Raw genomic sequence first — 26,126 nt, 5'->3', positions numbered from 1 at the left:
CACGCCCGCCGCCGCTTTATCCCGGCCGTGAACGAGCTAACGCACTTCCCGAGACGTCCGATAGAGGGCCGTATGAGTCCGTTGATCGCGTTCATGTGTCGGCCTCAGTTTTAGCGATCTCGGCAGAACGCTCAGAATCAGGGAGGCCTTTGAGATATTTGAGACTGCTTCCAACCGGAGCGCGCACAGTGCGCGGCCACGATGCTTCGCGGGACAGTGTGGACAGTGATGCTAGCCAGTCAAAGCCGCAAGAGCCCCTGCAAACGAAAAGTGTTCCTTCGGGTGCGAGCTTTAATTCGGGCGATGTTGTGGGAAAGACTGTGAGCGGGACACTGAACACGCGCGAGCAACGAAGTCTTAGTGGCGAGCAGACCGAAAGCTATGGCGGTAGCTTAGTGCAGCCGCCAACGGCCGAAGCGGGTTACTTCATCCCAATCGGCGGGAAAACCCAGCTGGCCGCGCCGCGCGAGACGAACTCTACATTGTCCCCAGTCCTCGATAGCTGGCATACAATCAAGGTAGTGCACAGTTCTAATTTTCACCCTCATTTTAACCCATTGGAGCGAAGGCAGCGCGAAAGCGAAAGTTGAGAGCTATCTGCTTTGAGCGAAAACGTGATTGGAAGCAATGCGTCCCTGCAGCTATGTTGGCCTTGAAGGCAGCTCGTCACGAGATTATGGGCGTCAGCTCTGCGAAGCTTGTATATGACCGGGGAAAGGGAACGTGGTTCAAGTGACGAGACGAGACGGGGGCGAAGAACTGGTTCTAACGCTGCGTTCGTTTCCCCGTTCGGAACAGTCCGTCCCGTCATCTTGAGCTTCGGTCTCAGAAAGGCGCCGTATTCTCCTCGAAACTAATGTATTGTGTCTTTCGTTGCCTCTATTTGTACGCTCTCCCTTACCTCGACGATGTCGCCGTCTTTTCTAACACATGGTAGGAGCATGTAGAGTACTGAGAGTCTGTCTGAGCAGGCTCGAAGAAGCAAATTTATCAGTCAGGCAGTCGAGTGTCACATAGGTTGCGCCTAAGCGACGTATCTAGCGCATGTGGTGGTAGAGCGGGCGGCGAAGACCATCAGAAATAAAGTAGCCACAGTCGTGAACTGTCACCGATCAACGAATAAGTCAGAGATGTGACTTGTGACTGGATATTAATCAGACTTAGGGGAAAGATTGCTTCACACTTGCTAGTTTATTTCACTGACGCTCTCAGAAAGAGGGAGCCAGTAAAGATGGAATGGGACAAAAAGGAGGAGGACGCGTTACAAACGCTAAAACGAGCCCTGAGCGAGGAACCACTTCTATCTGATGGGCCCCGACTTTTCCAAGGGTTTCGTTATTCAGTGCGATGCTAGCGATCGCGGCATGGGAGCTGTACTATGCCAAGAGAATACGAACGGCCGTAACGATCAGTTTTGTACTTAAGCCGCAAGCTAAGTTTTAGGGAAGAAGCGTACAGTACCTCCGTGAAGGAATGTGGCTGCGCCGTGTGGGCAGTGCAGAAGTTGACGTGCCATATAGCCGGTTCCCCGTTTGTTGTAGAAACTAATCATTGCCCGCTAACCTGGCTACTAAAAGCGGTCGTTTGCAAAGGTGGAGTAAGATACCTCAGCAGCACAATCTTGTCGTTCGCTACAAGAAAGGTAAGTTGAACGCTAACGCAGACGCACTAAGCCGTGCGTTCTGTATAATGCTGCCTTCGTCCTCCCCGTGTCTTTCGATTCGTCTCTTCGTGAACAACTTTACCTCATTTAGTATATATGAGAGCAAAATTATTGTCCTCATTTGCTGCCTCAGTTCATTATTTCCGCCCCGCATGATTTCAAGTAATCAACCTTAGTTATGATCATTTCATGTCGTGTTTTTTTTACACATAGCTCGAGTACTTATTTTACGAGTCTTGCATACCGCACGGGCCTTTTATTGAAGAGGATACGAATTGGGGATAGACTCTTAGCTAGAAGATTTTATCACGTTTTGGAGTATGGTGTTCTCACGGAGGGCAAAGGGTGCTTGCTTGCGCTGGGTGTTGACTGTTTCGGTCGGTTCTTTGCAAGCTGGAGAACGATGAGCTACCGGGGCTGAGAAACGAGACCGGAAAAGGCGGGAGAAGCTAGTCGAGACACCTGTGGCGGTATTCTCGAGGTTTTTCCCGTTTGCGTCCCTTTCAAAAGTGTCCCTTTTGGCAAGCCCTGATTGGCTAAAAACAAACAACCGGAAGTGACGTAATGGAAACGCGGCAAACCTGCTGCCAACGCTTATTGCTTAACCGGAAGTACGTCACGAGGAAGGGGCGCAAAAGGGACGTTTTCAAACGGGACAGTTACGGGAATACCGCCCCTGGGCAGCACGGCGATGTACCTGTGATCCGGCCCTAGCAGGTCGTACCAGATTGAGGAAAGGAACGTGGAGCCACCTTTTTCCTGCACCACTGCAGGCGAACATGGGTGAACATGGCGGAAGAGCGCGCCCGGCATCCGAGCCACGTGTAGGCAGCTCGTCTACATGGCGCATTTTAAGGCCGTGGGGGGGGGGGGGGCTGTTGTCCCCGAGCGCCCAGCCCAAATTCGCTGCACGAGGCGACGCGCCGACCACGGGGCCCATTCGCGCCTCGATCAAACCGCCCGCGGCCGACAGGCCCAAGCGATCATCGCCGCCGAGTCGCCTCTTTTTTCCCGTCTGGACGGCTCGCAGGAATCATGCATCGGGTGAACTACCGGCAACCAAGATGCCGGTACATGCGCGCAGACAGCTCCGCTAACACGGCGACGGCGTCGCCTTCCCATTCCCCGTCGAGGCGGCTCGGCTGACGCAACCGCTTCGCCTCCATTCATCTGATTTCAAACTCGGCCAGCGAGAGTCGTGATTGGAGCGATTCAAACTTCTCAGGGCTGCAAAGGACTCCCGGAAGTATAAAACCCGCCCGGAAGCACAGCGACCGCGGCACTTCTCGGAGGCACCGAGTGGAGACGTGCTGTCGCCTTAGTGCGAGCCATGTAACACTGTTGTTACCCTTGTCCATACTGTATATAAATGTTGCTTAAACCTTTCATCAGCTTAAGAACTTTTGCGGCTCCCTTGTACAACGTGCTCACCACGATTAGCGCTCTAACCACATAAATTTTGTCGTGTTCTGGCTGTCGCAGCGGCAGTAAAGGTCTCATCGGTGTTCTCGACCAGCCGGTGCACCAAAAGAGTGGCGTTGTGAGACTCCACGACTTTGTCCGAGACCTAGTGAGAGTGGACAACGCTGAAGCTGTTCATGATGTGGTCTGGGTAGTCTTCCCGAATCTTCGTGATTAGCAGGGTGCCCATCCCGGAGCCGGTGCCTCCTCCGGGAGACTGGGTGAGCTGGAAGCCCTGCAGGAAGTCGCACGCTTCGGCATCTCTTCGCACTTGGTCGAGGACAGCGTCCAACAGCCCCGCTCCCTCGGTGTAGTGGCCCTTGGCCCAGTTGTTGCTGGCACCGTTCTGGCCTGCAAGGCACTACAGTTCACAATGAACAGGCACTTCGCATGGGAGGCACACTACCAAATGTCTGTTGTTTGAACATATGAAGGACCTAGAGAGCGGACAGCATTTGTGAAACACGGAAAAGCCGAATAGCGACTGCCTGGGCACTAAATAACACTGTTCGAAGCAAAACCATGCCATCACAAGATATAAACTGAATGGGTGATGTGGAACTGGGCACCTGGAAAGTAAGTACAAGGGCAGAGGCAAAGTTTGAAATTCAGGCTTGTAATCGCAGACATCATTTAGTAGGCATTAAATGATTTGGCCCATCGGACCACTTACGACAGCGACAGTAACGAGAAGAGCGCTCACCGAAGACGAAGTTGTCGGGACTGTAGAGCTGGTCACAAAGTCCAGACCGCATGGAGTTCATGGTGCCGGGTTCCAAGTCCACCAGGGTGGCCCGAGGCACGTATTTTCCTCCTTAAACAAAGCAACCGTGGCGTGGTCAGCTAAAAACATACAAGCGCTCGCCACAAGCACTGCCAGTGGAAGTGTTCAAAATAGGACGAATAGATCTGCGCAGTGCTCACTGCAGTAAGTGCAGCACAGAAGAGTACGCTCGGCACTCTGCGTTAATACCCAGATCCTCATCACCAGCCTATGTACGCACACTGCAGGGCAAAGGCCTCTCCCTTTATTCTCCAATTGCCCCGCTCCTGTGCTAACTACGACCAGTTTATCCCCGCAAACTTTCAGATGCGACGGCATCTCATTCACTCACCTTGTCCCTCCATACGGCGTTGTTGTTGTCTGTCCACACTCCTCCCCCATTCTCCTCGCCACGCGAGCTGCGCTATCATCCGCTCACCCCCTCTCCTCTCCGATAGCGAACACTCTCTCGCGAGGGGCATTGGATTGGATTTTATTAGATTGGCTTGGCTTGGCTTGGATTGAATTGGATTGGATTGGATTCGATTCGATTGGATTGGCTTGGCTTGGCTTGGATTGGATTGGATTTGGGTTGGATTGGAGTGGATTGTGTTGGATTGGGTTACGTCATAGCCGCGCCACGTTGCGTCATAGCCGCGGCAGGGGGTTCACGGCACGTTTCACGCGATGGGAGAATCAATCTAACGGAACCAACAACGGAACCCCCTATGCGTCGCATCTACACAGGGGTTCCCGCGAGGGGAGGTGGGAGTAATTGTTTTGATCTCATCTGCCCATCTAACTTTCTTCTACCCCCTGCAACGCTTGCCTTCTCTAGAGATCCACTCTGTTACCCTTGATGACCAACGGTTATCTTGCCTTCGCATTACATGCCCTGCCCACGTCCATTTCTTCTTCTTTATTTCTACTAATATGTCCTTAACACGCGTTTGTTCTCTGACCCACGCTGCTCTCTTCGCGTCCTTTAATGTTACACATATCATCTTCCGTTCCATTGCGCGCTGAGTCATCCTCAATTTAAGTTGAACCCTCTTAGTGAGCCTCCAAGTTTCTGCCCCGTAGGTGAGCACCGGTAAGATGCATCTGTCATGCACTTTGATCTTAAGGGACAATGGTAGGCTGCCATTCATTATCCGAGAATGCCTGTGGAATGCACTCCACCGCATTCTTATTCTTCGAATTATCTCTGCCTCATGGTTGGGATCTGGGGTCACAACTTGGCCTAAGGAGATATATTAGCTTACTACTTCCATGGCCTCGCCACCTATCTCAAACCGCTGTGCTGTCCCGAGGTTATTGATTATTACTTTAGTTTTCTGCATATTATTTTCCTGCCCACGGTGCTGCTCTGTTTGTCCAGTGCGGAAAGCATGCTTCGCAATTCCTCCGCCGAGTTAAGCCCGTTCTACATGGAGCGAATTTCGCCTGCGAATCCGCTGGAACGAACATTCGCACTTGCGAAGTTCGCAATGCCTGGAATTGTCGTCTACATGGGGCCTGCGAACGCCGCGATTTTCGCATTTCAGGTGCGCCTTGTTTGCAGACTGAATTAAGTTTGCCACCAGCAAAGGTTGTGATTTTATCAAGGGTGGTTTTATTTTACTTTCTTGGCAAGTTGTTTCTGCCTGGTTTGCGGTAAATATAAGTTTATTTGTGATTTTATATAAGAATCTCCAATTCTTTATCAATATACGCACACACAGCAGAGAAAACAAACGTTTTGGTGTGCCCGCGCTTTTGTCGCGCTCATACAACCAACGCCATCTGGTTTCCAAGCGTGCAAGTGGCGCCGAGCTGTGCTCCTATTGGCCGCAGGTCCGGTCCCTCTACGCCGCACACGCCGCACGAGCGGCGTTTGCTCGGCCGCTTCAAATGTTTGGCACTTTGCCGCTGCAACGAAAAAAGGTGGTTTTGCCGCACGAGCGGCGCCGCATCAGCGAATTCGCAGGCGAAATCGCTCCATGTAGTACGGGCTTTACTTAACAAGGCAACGTCATCAGCAAATCTGAGGTTACTAAGGTATTCTCCATTAACCCTTACTCCCACCTGTTCCCAATCCAATGTTCTCAATAGTTCTTGTAAACATGCTGTAAATGACATTGTGGCGATTGTGTACCTTGTCTGACGCCCTTCTTTATAGGTATTTTACTGCTCTCCTTATGGGCGATGATGGTAGCTGTGGACCCATTGTAGTAATAAATACCAAGATATTACTATGCAAATTTCATTTGTAAACATCGAGGAGCCGCAGTTATTATCTTGGTATGCTGCCCATGAGGACATTGCAGGAAGCATAAACCCCTACCGGAGGCCTCATTGTAGTCGACATTGGTGATGAAACTTCGAGTCTCCGTTGTAGCTGTCAGTGTAGTGTATGCCTTGCTCGCCGGAGATCACCTCTCAGAACTGTAGACAATGATAACGGCGGGTGGGAACAGGTTTAATTGCACCACAGAAATGCGGCTCGTTTCAATAGAATATAAGGGGAGGGCTGAATAGTTAACAAAAAAGGTGCAGATATATGACAAAAAAAAACTACCACCTCCCCTCGCAGGAACCCCTGTGTAGATGCGATGCATAGGGCGTTCACGTTGCAGCGTTGGACAGCGGAGGAACGGCGCTGGAACGATGGAGCGGAGCGGCGCAGGCCGCGGGTTTCATAGCGCGCATAACGGTGAGGGGACGCGCCGGCGCCAGTGTGTCTGCCGCGGCTATGACGCGACATAATCCAACACAATCCACTTTATTCCAATCCAATCCAAATCCAATCCAAGCCAATTCAATCCAATCGAATCCAATCCAATGCCCCTCGCGAGAGAGGCTGCGTTCCAATTCGCAGACAGCTTCGTAGACAGCCTACGAAGCAGTCTAACTAAGACGTCTAAAGGAATAAAATTGGAACGGCGCCGCGGTCGCAAGCGCCACACCCGCGCAGACGACAGCATCATAGCAGACACAGCCACGTCATAGCCACTAGTCTGCATTCGTTGAGACGCCGTAAGACCCTGGTACACGAACTCTCTAAGACGGCGGTCAAAAAAGAAAAAACGCCTTTTTAGAGAAGCCAAATTAGTGAAATTCCCTGCTAAATGGAACAGGTATCGCGCATGCCTGCGAGAGTACACCTATTTGTTAAAGAATTCAAAAAGAAAATTTTTCAGTCATGATTTGCTCGACATCCTTCGTGTCAACCCGCAGACATTTTGGAAATACTTGTCTCCTAAAACCACCGCTGCGGATAAAGTTTCCCTAACTTACCCCGATGGCTCGGTAGTCGCTCCTTCTGATTGCGCGGAAGTCACGAATTCGTATTTCTCAACTGTCTTTACCCACGAAGCCGACACCAACATCCACTTTTTAACGCCTAGAAACTTCCCAGAAATGCCCCCTATCAATGTCACGAGCGAAGGAATCATGGATAATTGACAACCTTAAGTTGTTGAGTGCCCCAGGTCCAGATAACATTCCCGCGAAAAGTTTGGAAAGCACCAAACTAATGTCCAGTCATATCTTACAAATCATTTTTAACCAATCTCTGGACACTGGTGTCATTCCAAGGGACTGGAAAATAAGCAAGGTCACCCCAGTACACAAGTCCGGAAACCGTTCAGACCCCTCAAACTACCGCCCAATTTCTCTAACATGCATCGCCTGCAAGGTCCTAGAACACGTAATCTTCTCCCACATCGCAACGCATTTGGACCTAAATTCTTTCTTTTTTCGCAACCAGCATGGGTTCTGGCGAGGAGTCTCGTGCGAGACGCAGCTGTATGAATTTACTACTGATCTTCATTTTAACCTTGACTCCTCCTTTCAAACCGACGTCATATATCTTGACTTTTCAAAAGTATTCGATCGTGTCCCCCATCGGCGTCTTATGAGTAAACTTTCCTCCCTCAGCATTTACCCATTAATTATAGCTTGGATTAAAAATTTCCTCACCGATAGGGTTCAATTTACTGTTGTGGAGAATCACCAATCAACTCACGTGAAGGTAATATCCGGTGTTCCGCTAGGGTCAGTACTTGGGCCACTTCTATTTCTGATCTTTATAATGACATTCCAGACGAAATCTCATCAACCATTTGCCTGTTCGCAGATGACTGCGTACTCTACCGCCGCATTTCAAGTAGCTCTGACCAAAATATTCTTCAAAATGACTTATCTAACATACAAAAATGGTGTTCACGATGGCTGATGCAATTAAATATAAATAAATGTAAATTCATGCAAGTTTCGCGCAGGCGCAGTAACTTTTTTTTTCCAGTTTTCGGTAAACTCCAATTTCCTGACCCAGGCTGATTCGTATCGATACCTCGGAGTAGTGATATCAAGCAATCTAACATGGTCCGATCACATACAGCAACTAACCGCCGCCTCGGCTAAATCACTTGGATATATCAAAAGATCGCTAACCTTCTCTCTCCCCTAAATCTGTAAACTGGCTTATGAAACTTTTACACGTAGTCAACTTGAATATGCGTCGGCTATTTGGAGCCCCCACCAAAATTACTTGATGGACTCACTTGAATCAATTCAGAATCGTGCCGCTAGATTTGTTTACTCACAGTACAACCCCCGCTTCAGTATTACCAGTATAAAACAATCTCTTAACCTGCCCACCCTCGAAATCCGCCGAAACCTTACTCGGCTATGCCTCTTGCACAAAATATATTATAATTTCCCCTCACAACGCGGTACGGTCCTTCTCCCTCCTGCCCGTTCATCGCGTCGACTTTTTAACTCATTAAGTTTGCAGCGCCTGCATGGATCAAGTAACGCTTTTAACAAATCATTTTTACCTGAAGCCATAGAAGAGTGGAATAACCTACCCGAAACCATAGTCAACGAACGTGACCCTTCAGTGTTCAGGCAGTTAATCGCAAATCATTTCAGTTGTTGTTAAGTCCGGGCTCCTCTCTTTCGTTGGTATGCGGTCGTTCGCCAGGGCTGACGAGCTGATGGGGGGCAAGGTAAGGTAATGCCGAAGGGGCGCGCGCGGGCGGGCCGGCTCGCCAGGGCTTGCACAAGAATGCTAGGCTGGCATTACAGCAGCTCTTCCCGCGAGTCCGGCGGCGGACGACGGCGTTCCTCGGTGGATTAGCAACGACACCCTCGTTGTGCCGGCGAGCGCGCGCGGACAACTGCGGGGCGTCGAAGCGAGGACACTGGAATGTTGTCCGCGCGGGGACTGCACTGGGCGTACGGCTTTGGCCTTGTATATGTGCTGCCCGCCTGACGAAATGGTTTGCCCACTCCGCGCGGTCAGTACTCTATGTCAATGAGTGCTATGAGTGGGATTGTGTGTGTGATTGTGTTGGCATGTGTATGAGTGACATGTGTGAGATTGATAGGTTCATGTGGCCAATCAATGGCTTGTATTAATTATTTTGAAAGTGGTATTCGCTCCTTATTTTATTGTTACAGCTCCTTTAGGTACACATGTACATATATTTGCTGTGTTGCTGCCATTTCTTTAGGAATCTGCCTCACTTCTACGCCTGTACCATTGACCATCACCTGCTGTGGAATTTCTGTATTTGCTCCCCCCTTATGTAATACCCCGCAAGGGGCCCTTAAGGGTATAATAAATGATGATGATGATGATGTTGAGTTGCGCAAGCCTCAAGTTTCGCAACTATTATTACCGTTGTTATTACAAACATTACGTAATTAAAAAATTAAACAAAGTCATTTTCATCACTAGTAACTTATACTAAATATTTAAATAAATGAACAAGTGCTTTTGTTTTAACATTAATACGCAAAAAGGTGGCGCTGCCGTCCCTTATTAGTTTAGACAGGAAGGTAGCCTGCATCGTTGCTGACTTCGATGCTGTCTCCTCGAAGCAGTCTTCGTTGACTGCTTCGTTCGAATTGGAACGGGGCTTAACGTGGCGTAGTGTCCGCGAAGACGGCAACGAAGCTGTCTAAAGGGTAAATTGGAACGCACCCAGAGTGTTCGCTATCGGAGAGGAGAGGGGGTGAGCGGTGGAGAGCGAAGCTGGCGCGGCGAGGAGAATGGGGGAGGGGCGGACGCCGACAACAACGACGCCGACGCCGGATGGAGGGACAAAGCGTATGAATGAGATGCGTGGCATCTAAAACAGCCAGCATTCTTAATTGGGTCAAGGAAGTTATGCGTAATCAAACAACATTCAACTGTGCGCAAATTTTGTAACACCTTAAGATCTGGGATCTAGTGAAGTGGAACAGCTTCGCCAACACGCCTACCCCGCAGCTAGACAGTTTTAATCTAGCGTGTTAAAGGGATACAGTAGCCGTTTCCAGAGTACCGGGAGCCGATTGGCCATGTGCGCATTCGTTACGGTAGGGTGACAGTTACGGTGTCGCGCCGCCCGCCTCGCCATGGCCGCTCCCGCGTATTCGTTCCACTGCGGGGTGTCCCGCCTAGCCTTGGCCGCACACGCATGCGCAGTCGGGTCGCGGTACAACGGAAACGGTGCGTAAACACGGTGACAAGAAGAGAAAACTAGAGAATAATATAATGTTCCGACTAGCGATCCAAAAGTGATATCATGACCTATGGACGTAAAGAAACGGCGTGTCACGCAGTTCGGTTCGCTGCGCATTGCAATGACGTCATTGTTTAAAGTTATTAGCACAGTTGCCGCAAGAGTCTGAAACCGGCCTTAGCATATCGTTACCGAATTTGCGTTGCTGATTAACTTATTACCAGAAGCCGGAGTTTACCTTTACCTAGAATATACTAAAGGCACACTCTTATTTACCGCTGAAAACAGTGGGACACGTTATGGCATACCTTTTAGGGTTGGCGTATTCCGGCCGCCGCGCACGTTTCGTTGCTCAGTTTTGTTGCTCACACCACTCTGTTTTCGTTTGAAGTAGCTTGAATGTTGCATGTTTGATGAACCGTTCAAAATAACAATAATTTTTTTTAGAATTCTGCAGCCATCCCCTGTAGAGCTTTAAAAAAAACATGGTGGCACCATATACCAAGGAGAAGTTGAAGCATTCATAAATTGCAGGGTTTAACACGCCGACGCCACGCAGGCGATGAGGTGCGCGGTAGTTGGTGGCTCCGGATTATTTTGACCACCTGGAAGTGGAAGCATTGATAAATTGTACGGTTTAACACGCCGATGCAACGCAGGCGATGAGGCGCGCCATGGTTGGTGGCTCCGGATTATTTTGACCTCCTGGGGATCTTTATCGTGCGCCGAAATCTCGTAAACACGGGCCGTTTTGCTTTTCGCATACATGAGAAAAGCGGCAGCCGCGGCTGGGAATGAAATCGAACCCCCGACCTTGTGCTCAACAGCACAATGCCATACCCCTGATCCAACACGGCAAGTAAGCAAGGTAAACTAGGATTTACACCCGTGGAAGATATTTTGGCATGAAATCAATATATTTTGTTGTAGTCATTACTCAATAAATTATATTGCGTTACTCACCGCAATTTTAGAAGCCTAAAAGCACTGCCAGCTGAGAAACTCATCTGGACTATTTGAGGTGGGTGAGGCTTAGTACGAGTAGGGGTGGTCATTTTGCTCGCTCGTCTGTGAAATTTAAGCGTTGGTCATGCTCCTGAGAATCATTTAGCAATAAAAACGCAATAAACGTGAACTACGAATATATTTATCGGCTGTACCAAGCATCAGACGCCGAGCGCACTGCCTTTGCTGTAATCAAGACGTGAGGGTATACTTCGTCTACTCAGGAAGCTCGCGGTCAACGCAACAGCTGTCCCGGTACCTTACCGATCGCGTGAACTTCTCGCGCATGCGTAGACGCCTCCCACACGCACGGTAGACGGTAAAGTAAATGCGGTAACGGTACGCTCAAACTCTACTTCCAGCATTGGTGATCGCGGTGATGTACAGCTGAGATTCATGTCATTCCCCTGGGCCACCCGATGATACGTTGGGGGCGATTTACATGTGGTAGGAATACGGCCAGCGACGGCTTCAAGGCTGCACAGCTATTGTACACATGCCTGAACAGTCGATATCGTGAATCACCAACCGAAAATAAAAAAAAACCAGCAGAGCAGTGAGAATATAGAAAGTCTGACACAACGGTCTGCCCATAAGCACACGTGCGAGTTTGATTGATTGATTGTGAGGCTAAACGTGCCGACGCTACACAGGTAGTGGAGGGCTGCGGATTAATTTTGACCACCTGGGGATTTTTAATGTGCGTCGAAATCTGGAACACACGGGCGCTTTAATTTTTCGCCTCCATCGGAGAAACCTCCGCCACCGCCGGGAATCGAACCCGCGTTCTTGGCGTGAGCTGCACAATGCCTTAGCCACTGAGCCACCACGGCAGAGCACAATTGAGAGTTGCGATGCCTGTTCAACCGCGGCTTTGCAAGGAAGCAGAGTGACAAAGAAGCAGATCAAAGAAGCAGCAGACAAAGAAGCACTGCTTCTATGTACAAATAATCAGACTGCTTGTGTATGACGAGCCAATGCTCATGGTAGGCTCATGCAAGGTGATGGCCCCTTTAATGCACCAGTCGAATTGCATCCACGTCTACTGAAGGGGAAATTTTGGTACGCGCCAAATTGAAAGAGCCCCACGGGTAAATTTCTCGAATACTCCTGTGGGAGCCAGAAACGTGCGCAAAATAAATAAATATTAAGGATTATGGGTTAACGAGACCGAAGACTACACGCATGCGTATGAGGGTCCCCTTGAGACGAAATGAAGACGGAACCCGGCTATAACGAAGCATAGAGCTGTTTGGGTGTACAACAAATACGAGGTGTGAAAAGGGGTCTGGAAAAGAGTCATGGTACCACAATTAACTTTCAGAAATTCGGTTCTGTGCATGAAGCCAGAGACCCAAGCGGGCCTGGAGGTAAATCAGAGGGCGGTAGGCAGACTAGCCCTAGGGGCCCACAGCAAAATTACGAACGAAGTGTTACAGGGGGTTATGGGCTAAGCGCCTTTGAGGCAAGGAAGGCACAGAGCAAGATAAATTTTGAGGAGGGACTTTGCAACATGGAGGAGGAGAAATGGGCCGCGATGGTGTTTAAGTATCTGTGCAGGGGGAGCATGGACACGCGGTTGAGACGGAGAACTAGACAGGTGACCAAACGGTACGGAAATTCGGCAGGAGATGTGGGGTTTACACAAGAGTTAAAAATCAGGTAAAGGCAGCCGAGATGACGACTAGAAATCAGGAAGGAAGGAGTCTATTGCAATACGAGAGGCAGTACATTGCTCTTCGAAGCACGGGCGGGGTGCCTGAGAAGCCGGGTATACACGGGTACCTACAGGCAGCAGGATGAAGCATGTGCATGCTGCGGCCTGATCGGGAAACTATAGACCATATTGTCAGGGACTGCACAGAGATAGGACTGCTGCAGGGTGGGTGGCTTTGGGATTTGGGTTGAGGGGTGCCTGAACTTCAGGGCCATAGAGGTCACGAAGAAGCGGCTGGAATGGTGGTGGAGGAAAAGTAGGGAAGGGTTGGGTACGCAGGCGGGGTAATACGGATGAGAATTTAGAACATCGCGGGGACAAAAAAGGGAGAGGAAGGAATGGGAGTTTAAAACAGGGGTAAAGGGGAGATGGGGCAGGCAAATCTAATAGGTCAAACAGAAGTAGGGCAAGTAAGTTTTCAAGCATCAAGTCGGTTGCTGAAAACGCATGCGCAAACGGTCCGCAACATGTTTGCTTGGAGGGCTCGAAATCAATACGCTAAAAACAACGAGATTCACACCGAAGGAAGACCACGAAAACTTGCAGTGACGAGTCCCGCGCGAAGTGACAGCTTACGGTGCGAGAGCAACGCTAGAATGACTGACGGGACAAGATGGGGCATCGTTTTGTCATCAGTCAACACGCGCCTCCGCGGCCAATCGGAGAAGGTTACTCCCAGCGCTCTGATTGGCGAGTTTGGTTACGTGAATATCGCTGCCGAATTTGTTCCAGTTGATGATTATGGTGGTGGTGGTGCCTTCGAATTAGGTGGCGCGCACCCACCAGGACATGGGCCGGGAACAAAGCGTTGACTGTGCCGCCGTTAGAGGTTATAGGGTTGGTAATCTAAAGCCCGGACTTCGTGTTTTACAACTCTGACCGATTGATTGATTGTTGGGGTTAACCCTCTGACGCTACACAGGCGACGAGGCGCGCCGTAGTGGAGTGCTCCGGAATAATGTCGGCCACCTGGGGACCTTTATCCTGCGACGAAATCTCAAAAAGACGGGCGCTTTTCCTTTCGGCCTCCATCATAAAAACGGCCGCCGCGGCTGCGGAATCGAACAAAAGTCCTTAGGCTCAGCAGAACAACGGCATAGCCCCTGAGCCACCAAGACGGGAAAATCGGATTGTCTAGACGCACCTCTAATATCGCCATCTGCTGGTTTGATTTGGAACATTCCTACCATATTCGTGAGCAACTGCTAATACGACTTCCCTGTAGGGCCTCAGGGGCCTGTATGTATAGTCATGGGTTAACAGCCTGGGTTCAAGCCCCACTGGTTTTACTTTTTTCTCACAAAGACCGGCACCTTTTCTAGTGGAGTATGTTCTCCCAAGTGAATTACACGCATTCTTTTTCGCAAATCATAATAGGTTTGTTAGTTTTACCTGCCAGGACGTTTATTCGTTCTGCGATTTTCCTAATGTGACGCGAAAAGACCCGCACGCCGGGTGCGTCAGGGCGGTCAAGTTGGGTGAATGCCCACCCCGAGGTAGTATTGTTCTTGGGCCCAATCCTCGACGTACTAGATTCAAAGTGAACTGTGAATTCGCCGGAAGTCTTTTCTGATTGGCTTTCAATCTTGGTCACGTGATTATGGTTGACAAAGCGGTTATGTGGGTTTTGGCGATTTTGAGGTTTCATGACGTTTACTGGCACACGTTCTAATGCTGGCCTCATTTCTCTTTACTGAAAGCGCATAATTCTTTGCCGGCAATGAAAAACTCGATGAAATGCACCAGACATGGCAATGTAAGCCTGTCTTTGCAATTCAACAACATTACAGCTTTTATGTCACTCCCTCTCTGTGACTGGCTGAAAAGACGTGACGTAATATAGGTAGTTGGCGGGAACGATTACGCCACACATCGCCGTCCTTAGCATGCGAAAAGGTGGACTTCATGTTACGTAAGAGCTTGAAAATAGCGGCTAATGTCGCGTTGAAATAGGGAAACAAATTTCAACACCTTCGACGCCTGGTCCCCTGAAACGACTCGCACACTCAATCAGAGGGACTGGCCCAGGAGAGGGCGCCCAACATAACAGTGGTAACAGATTTTGGGTGGGTGCCCTGGTTCAAATCAGTGATGCGATGAGTTTACAGATAAACCTGGATGTAACCAATAGCTATGTAAAAAATTCCTGGATTTGAAGAAGTTTTTCAATCCCCCGTTGCCAGCCCTATTGGTGCCCATGTGTTTGCGACCTCTACGTAACGAACGTCGCACCGGTTTTCCTTCATATAATGAAGTAGGCGAGCTGATCACTCATTGGGGTTTGCACTATTACCCAAACATTGGCCGGATAAATGAACTAATTTAGCGAAGCAGCAATGAAAACGTCTTGAATCGCCTTAACACAGAATTCGTCATTATGATGATGACGAACAGAGGGGCTAGAACCACCCCGTGGCTAACATAACAGCCCCTTCTGGTTATGCTTGTGTAGCGGGACCCCACACCAGCTAGAAAAAGCAACTACCTTTCACGTTTATTTGTCGCCCGCACCAGAAACTACCATGCTTTTTCATGTGTGAGTGCTGTTTCGGTTCCAGACTTACGTTTTGAGGTTCTAGGCCATCCTGTCGCCGTGTAGTCGTGCGTCTCAACTTCTTTCTGTGGTAGCGGTTCGTCGGTGATGAGTAGTGCTGCTGCTAGAAACCGAAAAGTTGTCCTTTCAAGAGAGGCGCACATTTTTAAATGCTGTCTTTGGCGCCGAGAAAAAAGAATGTTGCCGCCATGTGTAGTTTCCCAGCTCGCACCCTCTCAACAACCCTCAGGGAGGTAAATAGCATCAACCTCGCAAAAAGGCACCCTTTCACAACCCTTTCAAAGGCACCCCTTAACGCGCTTCAAGAACCACACTTATGTGTGGTTCTTGTAGCGCGTTAAGGCGCTGAAAATTGTCAAAACGCGGAAGTAATACTTAAGTTACGTTTGTTAATACGGAGGTAGGTGACGTTGCTTCTTCGGAGCGCCGGGTTGCTTCTTCGGAGCGCCTGGAAAAGCAGCAGGCGCAACTCACGCAGTTTTTCGCGGTGAAATACATCCACGAAGGGAGAGTCCACCATCACTGATTTTTCGCATTATGTAAGATAAGATAAGATAATATTTTTTTCCAGAAGAAACTGGAAAGTCATCCGGGCTAAAAGCTGCTAAAAGACAGCTTGACAGTGGCCCGGAAACCCTCACTTTGCAGGGTTCAAGAACGGAAAAAAAATCACTCTTAACGAAAGCAATTGAAAGAGAACATCCTTCGTACGTAGTTCACAATAAGCTGAATTCGAAAAGTTATACAAGAATTATGGTTTCAAAATTCGCAATTCGTACAAATTACACAAAAAGACAGTTCTATACGCAGGAAGACACGAAACAACAGCAATAGCACATAAATACAAAACACCAGCAATGATTGTAACAGTGATGGAAACTACAAGTTTACGATGTATTCCCGCAACTGTTTGCGGGAAAAGCAATGTGTATGACTATTTTCATTTAGAATGGTGGGAATGTTGAAGTGTAGAGCCTGATATTTATAATTAGTGCGGAACCGCGGCACTACCCATTGTTCTGTGCTGCGCGTGCGTGAATCTGCATCCCTTGCTGTAAGGGATGAGAGTGATATTAAAACGCTTTTTAGTGCGTTTGATGCCGAAACAAATACACTTAAAATACGAAACCTGTACGGGTGGTTTATTTTGATAATGTTGTATTTTGGGAAAGCATTTTGTGTTGATGCCAAATACGGAATACTGGCGATATTTCGAATCATTCTCTTTTGCAACCTCAGAATTTTTATTTCATTTGTTTTATTTGCCGTAGCCCACACAAGACTACAATAGTTAACATGCGATGCAAATAATGCGTTGTAAATTTGCAGTTTGACCTGTGCAGGAAGGAAATCCCGGCATCGCAATAATATTACGGTGACTGAGGACAGTTAATTACAAAGGTTAACTATATGTGTGTCCCAACCTAGGTGTGCAGAAATTGTAACGCCTAGAATCTTGTGTTCGTGTGCTATGTCAATAACTTTATCCTCATAAATTATGTTACTTTGCAGGTTAAGTGCTTTATTTTTCGACCTGAAGATAACTACTTTGGTCTTATTGGAATTAATGCTAATTTGATTCGACTGCGACCAAACGGATAGCTTCCGAAGCACATAGTTACATTTTGCAATAAATCGTTGACATCAGTACCGGAAATACGTATAGTGCTGTCGTCTGCGTACATAATAAATTTTGCAGTTGTATCTATTTTTGTGATATCATTGATATACACGTTAAAGAGCAAGGGCCCCAAAATGCTTCCTTGCGGTACGCCTTTTGCAATAGAAAGAAACTGTGACTTGTTGATGTCTAGGTACACGCATTGCTGACGGTTGTGTAAGTATGAATTTAGCAAGTCCGAAGCCTTTCCCCGAATATCACATGCAGATAATTTTTTTATTAAGATATCATGGTCCAGGCAATCAAAAGCTCGACTGAAGTCAATAAAGAGACCTACAGTGTATAGCTTTTTCTCAATATTATCTATTATGTGTTCTTTAAGTGTGAGTAGCGCGGTTGCCGTTGATCGACCACTACGAAAACCAAATTGTGCATCAGATGGAATATTTTTGTCAAAAAATAAATTTTCCATGCGATGATAGATCACTTTCCCTAGGCCCTTACAAAAAACTGGAAGAACAGATATTGGTCTGTAGTTCGACACTGTTGATTTATCCCCCCCTTTATGTAATACAGATACCCTTGCTTTCTTCATCTCAGCGGGAAATACACCTAATTCTATGGCTAGAATATAAATATGAACTAGTTCAGGAGCAATGTGTTCTATGACGTATTTAACTGGTTTGATCTGCATGTCATTGATGTCCAAAGCTTTGCTATTGTTCAGGTTCATAAATGTTCGATAAATTTCATTTATATCGGTTGGATGAAGAAAAAGGCTTCCAATAACATTGTTTTGAACACATTCGGACTCTTCGATAAACGGCCGAGCATGTGTCTGAACTGTGGTGTTGACAAAGTACGTGTTAAATTGATTAGCAATGTCACTACCGATTACCTCGCGACCATTTACCAGGATTTTGTCGGGTGTGAAATGATTTTATCCGCGCCCCAAAACACGGTTTATAGTTTTCCACGCAGTGTCCGGGTGCCTGTTATCAATATTATGCGAACAGGGAATGATAATAAGCAGCCTTTGCTCGTCTTATTTCTTTGTTGAGTAGATTACGCTGCTTCTTGAATTCCTGCAGCGTCGTCGGCAGTATTGTTCGCAAGAATGCGTGATACAGTTTGTTTTTTCGTTTTATCATTTTCATGTGAGTTCGCGTTACCCAAGGCTTCCTCATTTTCTTGGATTGCGTGAAGGTTGTGAACGGAAAAAGCCTATTGTAAATGGCGAGAAACGTTTTCATAAACTCAGAATAGGCGTCATTTGCCGAATTCATAGCATATACAAATGACCAATCACAAGCGCTTATTTCGCATTTAAACGATTCTAAAACCGTCGCAGACACAACCTGGGTCTTGATAGACTCGGAGTGATGCTTCTTGTTTTTTGTTTTGTTATCATATATCATAAAAACTGGACAATGATCACTTAGGCTTGATGCGATAGGGACCGGCAGAAAAAACTACAGTTTCAACATTTGTAATCAACAGGTCAAGGGCAAACGAACTGGTTGCTGTGACGCGTGTAGGTGTTTTGATTAGGTTTAGAAGTCCAACTGAACTAAGTGTAGTGCAAAATTTGGTGACTGTTTCACTATCTTCTAAGACGTTTATAAAAAAGTCACCGGCACAAACAAGGCGGAAACAATTGTCGGACACATGATCTAAGATATTTTCGAAGAAACGCAGAAATTGTGAGACATTGCCTTGTGGTGCCGGTATACAGCAACCATGATGTCTTTGTCGTATTTGAGTGCCACTATCTCGTAGTCATTTGTGACTACTGAAAATGTCGAAACTAATTCACAGTGCATGTTTTCTTCTACTTAAATAGCGACTCCCCCTCCTCACTGATCGGGACGGTTCATGAAGAAGTTATTGTAACCCGGAAGTTGAAGCATTTTACAACCATCACTATACCACGTCTCAGTAATCATGGCAACATTATATCGGAAGAAAAACTGGCTAAAAAATGTAAATTTCTTCGTCTTTGTTAGTAGCGGCGCGTACATTAAAGTGTATTAAGGAATGTTGCTTTAAATTTTGATGTCCAAAACATTCTGGCAAAACGAACTGTCGGTAAGCCGACTGATCCATTATTACTGCGCTAAGGCGGTTTCTGATTGACTTTACTGTATTTTGGCAAGGTCACTTTCGTCGGCTATATGAATCATTGGTGAAGTTTCAGTTTTCTTTGCGTATATCTTGCCCTTGAACGACCACACTGATTTCCACTTGTGGTCGTGCTTTTTTTGGCAGCCATGCCCAGCAAACGCTTCAGGGTCGGACACAGATGTTCATTAACATAGATAGGCAATGTGCTTTCATATCCCAGGTCTTCGTTTGTCTTTGTTTGTCTTTGTTTCTGCTTCATTCGCGCGAGCCTTAGATCGAAACCTTCATGTAACGAAAATCTGGATGTAACAAAAATTTGCGAAGTTCTGTCACCTTCGCTATATCCAGGTTAAACTGTATTTACAATAAGCACAGCCAGCGATGAGAAATGGGGCGGGAATTTGGGGCCTTACTAGTCGACTGGAAGGAGAACTTAGGTCAACGCAATGGCCGCGGAGAAAAGGATGATACGACTAACTCTTAGGGACAGGAAATGGTCGTCTTTTGAAACAGAGATCAAATGTGGGGGCGAGATATCATAGGTACAACGCAGAGAAAGAAATGAACTTTGTCTTTCCGATTAGTAAGACCAAACGACCAAAGGCGGACCACGAGGATAACAGAGTCTATAAGAAGGGGAAGGCCAATTACTCGATGGAAAGATGAACTAAGGAAATTTGGGGGCAAATAGTGGACTGTAGCATCACAGGACATGAGTGGTTTGAAGTCAGTAGGAGAGACCATGGTCCTGCAGCAGACTTAAACAGCCTGATGATTAACATAAAGTGGTAAGAGTGATGTCGAACGCTCGCGATTAGAGAGGCATAGCAGAGCGGATAACCGGTGCCGGTACGGTACCCGGTAGGCGACCGACCCTACGGCGCTTGCGTAGAGGCGGAAAAATTGGCCGTAATCATGCGGACGTGTACCAGGTACCGTACAGGGACCGGGTATCCGCTCTGTCATAACTTTTTATTTACTATTGCCGTATGGCACCCAAAGGGTACCGGAAGTGCTCGAGCTCTGGATGTATCTGAATAGATTTAACCGTGCATTGAAGAAGGCAAAATCTGCGAGACCAGGCCGAAGTTATGAAGTGGTTTGGAGGGAGCTCCCTCCACCAGTAGAAAGACCGTCCGCACCAAGACTCCAGTCTGAGAGGGGGGTAGAGGGGTGTGGAGGGTAGAGGATCAGAGTCTGGGCCTCGTCTCTCTTACCCCTCTTTCTCTATTTTAAAGGCCATTAATGGTATTTCCTCACCACCGCAGGGCCATCCAGTGCTAAACACAACAGAGCGTGCAGCCAATTATTATGAAAGTTACATAAACGACTCTACAGTCTTGTTTTTCAATGACAAACATGACCGCTTAGATACATCCCCGTTCTCGTCGTTTTCAGGTAGGACTTGAAGAATTGAGAAACTAATAAACGTGTCGGTGGGCGAAACCGGCCTAAGAGATACCAGGTTACCCTTGTTACCGTAAATAATGCGTAGAATCGACCAAACAAAACCTGTTACAGTAAAAAAGTACCCGTGTTCGGCGAAAAAAGGTAACATAACTACGGCTCAAACTTAGGCTGCTAGCCCGAAAGTGTACGAATCTATCCCTAGGCCACTGAGCCATTTTTTTCTTTATTGCGGGGTTAGACTGCAACTTCCAAAAATGCACCTGGTCGTTGAAAAGAGTAAACAACGCTGCCCTCCCTCGAGGAAGCAGTCAAAATTTGTAGCTTTCATCATAATTAAATCACTCCTTATTTTCCATACATCATCGCCCCATTCTTGTAAGAGATATGCTTCCCTCTGCTCAGAAATATTTTCACCGGAGTAGTAAACTACGTCCTTGCATTCCGTCATTATTTTTAACAGCCATTCTGCTTCTCCATGTGGTGTAAATACCCCGTAGAAAAAAAGAAGCTCCTTTTGAATCTCATCACCATCAGCTTCAAGGCATGCCGTTTTGCGTCAAGGCATCCTAACAGCGAATCCGTTTAACGTTTCTCTCGAGAATGTGAATATTTTAAGCATACCAGTTGGCGACGCTGGTTTTGGTGAGTCTAAGCGCTATTCTCCTGGCAGTTAGTCTAGGAGAAAAGTATAACCGAGGATTCAACATCATTTTGGAATCTAGGCGAGCTATTATGAACATCACGGCTGGAAGAATCCCGAGGCAATTAAAATACCTTCTTCCCACGAAAATGCCTAAAATCCACAATGTAAACTGGCACCCAGGACAAATTTATTTCGTTCCGTTCAGCAAAGGTTACTGCGTTCATCCCAACTCACCTAGCCCACGTGAAAGGACTTGTATGAGATGTTGATGCTTCACTTTCCGCAGCTGGCGTCCTACAGTAATTTTCGGCAGCTGCGGTAGTGTCTGTAGAGCGCTGTAACCACCCCAGGGTGACTCTCAGATCGTCTCTGAGTCGGTGATCATGACCGTTCTGGGCACTCGATGCCCGGCTGAACTGAAGGTGTGGCCAATACTCTATAGAGTCCAACAGCTGGCCCCTCACCCACTCCTCTGCCGATTCTTCTGGTGATACGGTCACCGCACAAAGGTATGCACTGCAATGTCCATATGCCGCATGTGCGGCGACACGCACCCAGCTGCTTCCTGCTTTTATGAAGAAGAGCTTTGCTGTCTGTGGCGTACCACAACCGTCACGTTACTCGAACTGTCCCGCTCCTTCCAAAGAACAAGCTGTTATAGAGCTGACAGAAAGGCAACGATGCTCTCGTGCTGAGGCAATAGCTGAACTGAATGAGCGTCCTATTGGGTATGCAGGGGCCGTACACCGAGCTCCGCATACTACGTATGCCAGGTTTGCAGAGTCTGTTGCTGCGTTCATTGAAAAGAGGCTATGCCAAGTAGTCGAACGAGTATTCACATCTTTTATGACAAGTTTGTCCAATTCCTATCGCCGAACAGATGTTCGTCCAGTCTCAAGCACGAGTCAACGTTTCCCCCCCTGACTACTGAGGTCGTTGAACCCCCACTAGTGCTCGTTAAACCCTCAATAGTGCCAGTTGCCAAACCTTCTGTTCCGCTACCCTCAGACAAGATAGAAAGATCCACAAAAAGACGACCAAGGAAGTGCGTCCTGACAACGTCCCCGAGGTTCGCTCAACTGGCAAGGAAGACAACTATGCAATGGGTGGTGTAAGTGGCCCTAATAAACGAGGCATGCATCCACCAAAGGTGTCGCGGTGGCCAAGAAGTAAATAAAAAACGGGTCTTTCTAAGTACAGTCAAAATCTCCTTGCGAAACCAGTAGTTCAGGCTGAGCTAGATCAACCATGAGCGTCCTAAATGTGTGTCAGTGGAACTGTTTTTCTCTTGGCGCTTCTCGTGCTCATCTCAATTACCTACTTTTCCTAACGCCCCCACCCCCCCATATTGTCTTAACTCAAGAAACTTTGTTAACCCCAGCAAAAATGTTCAGGCTTCATAAGTTTCGCTTATTTCGGTTGGATAGGGCCCATGGTCGAGGCGGCAGCCTCCTGACCTTGGTCTCTAAATTTTGCCACGAAGCGTGCATGTCGTTTCAGTGGATGTCCTCAATAATTTAAGCATTAGTATTAGATGTGCACATTGATGGGATCATACCGTTCTGAATAGCAGACGTTTATTTCCAGATGGCGGTTACGTGCCCTGCTTCCTTTGAAGACATTGTGTCAAACCATCAAAGACATCTAATCCTAGCTGGAGATTTTACTTTTATCGTGCCTGTTAAGGCTTCAGCACGGATTGCTGCGGCAGGCGCCTGTATTCATTGGCATCAAGCAATAATCTCCACTGCGTCAATCCTCGATCCGCTACGTTTTTGCGTGGTGCCTGATCGGCCCTTGATCTAACAGTTGCTTCGAATGGTATTTCTCTGTCTGACTGGGCTAGGGTTGACTGCGGGATAAACAGTAATCACTTGCCTGTGGCCTACTCTATCATCACTTCCCTGCAATTGCTTGCTATTTTAGAATGCAAATTTGTCAACCTCTTTAAGTTTTAAAAAAATTAGCAGTGGCTTAGCTCAGCTATGCCAGGATGTACGTAGCGTGAGCGAAGGTTTAGCAATCCAATCCAATCCATCCAGTCCACTCCAGTCCAGTCCGGTCTAGTCCAGTTGAGTCCAGTCACTTCTCCTCGCGTATGCGCAGCACGGCTCTCCAGGAGCCACGCGAAACGGCCATCAAGTGGCTCCGGCGCAGTGTCATACTTGGCTACTGCGCAACGGAGGCGCACAGCTAGGCATGCGCCGGCGCCAGTGCGTCTGCCGCGGCTATGACGTTACTCCTCTGGAATGCGCAGACCCAATTCTCTGCACACCCGTACCCAATTGAATTGGAATTCCATACAATCCGATTTATTCAAGCCCAATCCAAGGCAATACAAATCCAATGCAATCCAATCCAATGATCCTAGCACTTGTGCAGTACGGCCTATCAGAGTCCACGCGAAAATGCTAAACCGCGGCCAGGGTAGTTTACTCTACAAAAGTACTTCTCGGGTCTGTCCAGTCAATTGACAAGGTTGACACCGGCTTAATGGCTGCTTAGGGTAATTCTCTATTGTACGATGCAATCCATCGCTCTGAACTCAGTGTTAAATCATCCACTAAAACTAAGTATAATCGCTCGTGGAGTAAGAATGTGATAGGGCGCACTGCCACCGTATGGCAGCATGAAAGTCCCGGCTTTGTAACCAATGGCTCGGGAACTGCTCTAGTTACAAATTTTACGGTGCTAATTTTAAGACAATCGTGACAGAGTCTAACTGAGAATATTATTCAGAAATGAATAATGCCCTGTCAAACTCAAAACATAGAAAAAAGTTGTATTGTTTTATGACAAAAAACCAACTGCAGAAACTGCCGTGTCAGTCGCTTCAGTTGTGCTGTCTCCTCGTGAAGTGCAGGATAACCTTGACGGGCTCAAACGTGGGCTTCCCTCCATGCTTTTGTCTTTGGGGGGTTGACCATTAGACCACTCATATTCTAACTCCTACTCGGTCGAAACCCTAGCAGTCATTCAGGCATTACGGAACCAGGGGGTAGATGAGCATTATGTAAAAATACTAGAGGATATCTACAATGGGTCTACAGCTACCATTATCCTCCATAGGGAGAGCAGTAAAATACCTATAAGGAAGGGTGTCAGACAAGGAGACACAATCTCTCCAAAGTTAGTCACAGCATGCTTACAAGAAGTATTCAGAACGTTGGATTGGGAACAGGTGGGAGTAAGGGTTAATGGAGAATACCTCAGTAACCTCAGATTTGCTGAGGATGTTGCCTTGCTAAGTAACTCGGGGGACGAATTGCAAAGCATGCTTTCCGCACTGGGCGAACAGAGTAGAACCGTGGGCCTGAAAATTAATATTCAGAAAACTAAAGTAATGATCAATAACCTCGGGACAGCACAGCGGTTTGAGATAGGTGGCGAGGCAGTAGAAGTGGTAAGCGAATATATCTACTTAGGCCAAGTTGTGGCCCCACATCCCAACCATGAGGCAGAGATAATTAGAAGGATCAGAATGGGGTGGGGTGCATATGGAAGACATTCTCAGATAATGAATAGCAGCCTACCATTGTCGCTGAAGAAGAAAGTCTATGACAGCTGCATCTTACCGGTACTCACCTAGGGGGCATAAACTTGGAGGCTCACTAAGAGGGTTCAACTTAAATTGAGAACGACTCAGCGGGCAATGGAGCGGAAAATGATAGGTGTAACATTAAGGGACAAGAAGAGAGCGGAGTGGGTCAGGGAGCAAACTGGTGTTAAAGACATATTAGTAGAAATTAAGAGGAGGAAATGGACGTGGGCAGGGCATGTAATGCGAAGGCAAGATAACCGCTGGTCATTAAGGGTAACAGAGTGTATCCCTAGAGAAGGCAAGCGTTGCAGGGGGCGGCAGAAAGTTAGATGGGCAGATGAGATCAAGAAGTTTGCGGGGATAAATTGGTCACAGTTGGCACAGGACCGAGGCAATTGGAGAATAATGGGAGAGGCCTTTGCCCTGCAGTGGGCGTAGATAGGCTGTGATGATGATGATGATAATGATTTTAACTTCGTTTTTTTTTTTCCGTGTCGGGCGCGGAAGGAGAAGCTGCGCTGTCGTCTTTTCAGTCCTCTGCTCCCGGGCCTTATGGGGTTACCATAAGCATGCTGAAGTTCATGAAATCTGATGGCACTGATCACGTGCTTTCGATTTTAAATAAGTCTTCCAAAGGACAAGGATGCCATAACTTAGAGGCTTGCTAAAATTATTTTATTACTCAAAAACCCGACGTTAAGGTATGAAGTTGACTACACTCGGTGTATTGCTCTTCGAATATTGTAAAATTTGTGGGAGAAAGTTATACATGCGCGGTTAATGGCTTACAATGGTAGCAATAACATCTTCAGCCCTTGCCAAGTCGTTTTGGTCCTGGATGCTGTATTTGGTTTGCCCATGTTGATTTAGAAAGAATTCGGCTCACCAGAAAAAATGGGAAAGCTTTGGGCCTTGGTCACATTGTATGTGGCAAAGGCCTACGACAGCCTAGAATACGAAACCTTGCTTGAGCCAGGTTGTCGAACCGGAACCCGAACCGAGCCGAAAGCCGGAATCGAACCCGAATTTTTGCCCGGAACCGGAAGTAAACCAAACCCATTTTCTTCACGCCATTTTGAGACTCAACCCGAACCGTGACAAATGCAAGGAACCGTCCCGAACCGGTT

General features: G+C 47.6%; 1 pseudogene; it reads right to left on the bottom strand.

The window, feature by feature from the left end:
• Positions 1–3,107: 3,107 nt before the first annotated feature.
• The window catches only part of LOC144143210 (tubulin beta-1 chain-like), a 42,800-nt pseudogene continuing 19,781 nt past the window's right edge, over positions 3,108–26,126 (bottom strand).

This window comes from Haemaphysalis longicornis, unplaced genomic scaffold (genome assembly GCF_048455015.1).
Source record: "Haemaphysalis longicornis isolate Haplotype H1 unplaced genomic scaffold, Haemaphysalis longicornis Haplotype H1 scaffold_6, whole genome shotgun sequence".
In the NCBI taxonomy this organism is placed as follows: domain Eukaryota; kingdom Metazoa; phylum Arthropoda; class Arachnida; order Ixodida; family Ixodidae; genus Haemaphysalis; species Haemaphysalis longicornis.
The sequence above is the reverse complement of the archived record's forward strand: the minus strand, read 5'-3'. Positions and strand labels throughout refer to the sequence as shown.